We start from the raw sequence: 4,057 nt of genomic DNA on the forward strand, positions 1-4,057 counted from the left end.
TATTCTCTGATAGTAGTTTGTATCTCCATGGGATCAGTGGTGAAATCCCCTTTATCATTTTTTATTGCGTCTATTTGATTCTTCTCTCTTTTCTTCTTTATTAGTCTTGCTAGTGGTCTATCAATTTTGTTGATCTTTTCCAAAACCCAGCTCCTGGATTCATTGATTTTTTGAAGGGTTTTTTGTGTCTCTATCTCCTTCAATTCTGCTCTGATCTTAGTTATTTCTTGCCTTCTGCTAGCTTTTGAATGTGTTTGCTCTTGCTTCTGTGGTTCTTTTAATTGTGATGTTAGAGTGTCCATTTTAGATCTTTCCTGCTTTCTCTTGTGGGCATTTAGTGCTATAAATTTCCCTCTACACACTGCTTTGAATGTGTTCCAGAAATTCTGGTGTGTTGTGTCTTTGTTCTCATTGGTTTCAAAGAACATCTTTATTTCTGCCTTCATTTCATTATGTACCCAGTAGTAATTCAGGAGAAGGTTGCTCAGTTTCCATGTAGTTGAGCAGTTTTGAGTGAGTTTCTTAATCCTGAGTTCTACTTTGATTGCACTGTGGTCTGAGAGACAGTTTGTTATAATTTCTGTTCTTTTACATTTGCTGAGGAGTGCTTTACTTCCAACTATGTGTTCAATTTTGGAGTAAGTGTAATGTGGTGCTGAGAAGAATGTATGTTCTGTCGATTTGGGGTGGAGAGTTCTGTAGATGTCTATTAGGTCTGCTTGGTGCAGAGCAGAGTTCAATTCCTGGACATCCTTGTTAACTTTCTGTCTCGTGAATCTGTCTAATGTTGACAGTGGAGTGTAAAAGTCTCCCATTATTATTGTGTGGGAGTCTAAATCTCTTTGTAGGTCTTTAAGGACTTGCTTTATGAACCTGGTTGCTCCTTTATTGGCTGTATTTAGGATAGTTATCTCTTCTTGTTGAATTGATCCCTTTACCATTATGTAATGGCCTTCTTTGTCTCTTTTGGTCTTTGTTGGTTTAAAGTCTGTTTTATCAGAGACTAGGATTGCAACCCCTGCTTTTTATTTTTTGTTTTTCATTTGCTTGGTAGATCTTCCTCCATCCATTTATTTTGAGTCTATGTGTGTCTCCGCACATGAGATGGGTCTCCTGAATAGAGCACACTGATGGGTCTTGACTCTTTATCCAGTTTGCCAGTCTGTGTCTTTTGATTGGAGAATTTAGCCCATTTACATTTAAGGTTAATATTGTTATGTGTGAATTTGATCTTCTCATTATGATGTTAGCTGGTTATGTTGCTCATTAGTTGATGCAGTTTCTTCCTAGCATTGATGGTCTTTACAATTTGGCATGTTTTTGCAGTGGCTCGTACTGGTTGTTCCTTTCCATGTTTAGTGCTTCCTTCAGGAGCTCTTGTAAGGCAGGCCTGGTGGTGACAAAATATCTCAGCATTTGCTTGTCTGTAAAGGATTTTATTTCTCCTTCACTTATGAAGCTTAGTTTGGCTGGATATGAAATTCTGGGTTGAAAATTCTTTTCTTTAAAGAATGTTGAATATTGGCCCCCACTCTCTTCTGGCTTGTAGGGTTTCTGCAGAGAGATCCACTGTTAGTCTGATGGGCTTCCCTTGGTGGGCAACCCAACCTTTCTCTCTGGCTGCCGTTAACATTTTTTCCTTCATTTCAACTTTGGTGAATCTGACAATTATGGGAGTTGCTCTTCTCGAAGAGTATCTTTGTGGCATTCTCTGTATTTCCTGAATTTGAATGTTGGCCTGCCTTGCTAGGTTGGGGAAGTTTTCCTGGATAATATCCTGAAGCGTGTTTTCCAACTTGGTTCCATTCTCCCCATCACTTTCAGGTACACCAATCAGACGTAGATTTGGTCTTTTCACATAGTCCCATATTTCTTGGAGGCTTTGTTCATTTCTTTTTACTCTTTTTTCTCTAAACTTCTCTTCTCACTTCATTTCATTCATTTGATCTTCAATCACTGATCCCCTTTCTTCCAGTTGATCAAATCGGCTACTGAAGCTTGTACATGCGTTATGTAGTTCTTGTGCCATGGTTTTCAGTTCCATCAAGTCATTTAAGGTCTTTTCTATGCTGTTTATTCTAGTTAGCATTTGTCCAGTCTTTTTTCAAGGTTTTTAGCTTCTTTGCAACAGGTTCCAACATCTTCCTTTAGCTCAGAGAAGTTTGTTATTACCGATCTTCTGAAGCCTTCTTCTCTCAACTCATCATGGTCACTCTCCGTCCAGCTTTGTTCTGTTGCTGGCGAGGAGCTGCATTCCTTGGAGGAGAAGAGGTGCTCTGATTTTTAGAATATTCAGCTTTTCTGCTCTGGTTTCTCCCCATCTTTGTGGTTTTATCTACCTTTGGTCTTTGATGATGGTGACGTACAGATAGGGTTTTGGTGTGGATGTCCTTTCTGTTTGTTAGTTTTCCTTCTAACAGTCAGGACCCTCAGCTTCAGGTTTGTTGGAGTTTGCTGGAGGTCCACTCTAGGCCCTGTTTTCCTGGGTATCACCAGCAGAGGCTGCAGAACTGCAAATATTGCAGAACGGCAAATGTTGCTCCCTGATTGTTCCTCTGGAAGCTTCATCTCATAGGGGCACACGGCCGTATGAGGTGTTAATCGGCCCCTACTGGGAGATGCCTTCCAGTTAGGCTACTCGGGGGTCAGGGACCCACTTGAGGAGGCAGTCTTTCTGTTCTCAGATCTCAAACTCCATGCTGGGAGAACCGCTACTCTCTTCAAAGCTGTCAGACAGGGACATTTAAGTCTGGAGAAGTTTCTGCTGCCTTTTGTTCAACTATTCCCTGCCCCCACAGGTGGAGTCTACAGAGGCAGGCAGGCCTCCTTGAGCTGCAGTGGGCTCCACCCAGCTTGAGTTTCTCAGCTGCTTTGTTTACCTACTTAAGCCTCAGCAATGGTGGGTGCCTCTCCCCAGCCTCACTGCCACCTTGCAGTTTGATCCCAAACTGCTGTGCTAGCAGTGAGCAAGGCTCTGTGGGCGTGGGACCCTCCAAGCCAGGCACGGGATATAATCTCCTGGTGTGCCATTTGCTAAGCTGTTAGAAAAGTACAATATTAGGGTGGGAGTGACCCGATTTTCCAGGTCCCGTCTGTCATGGCTTCCCTTGATTAGGAAAGGGAATTCCCCAACCCCTTGTGCTTCCTGGGTCAGGTGATGTCTCACCCTGCTTTGGCTCATGGTCCGTGGGCTGCACCCATTGTCCTGCACCCACTGTCCGACAAGCCCCAGTGAGATGAACCTGGTGCCTGAGTTGGAAATGCAGAAATCACCTGTCTTCAGCGTCGCTCACGGTGGGAGCTGTAGACTGGAGCTGTTCCTATTCGGCCATCTTGGAACCTCTGACACACTTCTTAAAAGCTTGGCTCTGCTCCCTTTGGCAGCACACATACTAAAATTGGAACGATACAGAGAAGATTAGCATGGTCCCTGTGCAAGGATGACATGCAAATTCATGAAGTGTTCCATATTTTTCCCTAGAAGAAAACCTAGGCAATACCATTCAGGACATAGGTATGGGCAAAGACTTTGTGATGAAAATACCAAAAGCAATGGTAACAGAAGCCAAAATTGACTAATGGAATTTAATTAAACTAAAGAGCTTCTGCACAGCAAAAGAAACTATCATCAGAGTGAACAGATAGCCTACAGAATTGGAGAAATTTTTTTGCAATTTACCCATCTGACAAAGGTCTAATATCCAGAATTTACAGGAATCTTTAACAAATTTACAAGAAAAAAACAACCCCATCGAAAAGTGAGCAAAGGATATAAACAGACACTCCTCAAAGACATTTATGCAGCCAACAAGCATATGAAAAAAAGCTCAACATCACTGATCATTAGAGAAATGCAAATCAAAACCATAATAAGATACAATCTCATGCGAGTCAGAATGGTGATTACTAAAAAGTCAAGAAACCATAAATGCTGCTGAGGCTGTGGAGAAATAGGAATACTTTTACACTGTTGGTGGGAATGTAAATTACTTCAACCATTGTGGAAGACAGTATAGCGGTTCCTCAAGGACCTAGAACCAGAAGTACCATTTGATCC

At 42.1% G+C, this 4,057-nt stretch overlaps 1 non-coding gene across 1 annotated transcript; it reads left to right on the forward strand.

Annotated features, from left to right (window-relative positions):
* The first annotated feature begins 3,368 nt into the window (after window positions 1-3,368).
* Window positions 3,369-3,475, forward strand: LOC123570152 (U6 spliceosomal RNA). Its single transcript, XR_006694144.1, has one exon. It is a non-coding gene; the product is annotated as a U6 spliceosomal RNA (small nuclear RNA).
* The last annotated feature ends 582 nt before the right edge of the window (window positions 3,476-4,057 follow it).

This window comes from Macaca fascicularis, chromosome 18 (assembly GCF_037993035.2).
Source record: "Macaca fascicularis isolate 582-1 chromosome 18, T2T-MFA8v1.1".
In the NCBI taxonomy this organism is placed as follows: domain Eukaryota; kingdom Metazoa; phylum Chordata; class Mammalia; order Primates; family Cercopithecidae; genus Macaca; species Macaca fascicularis.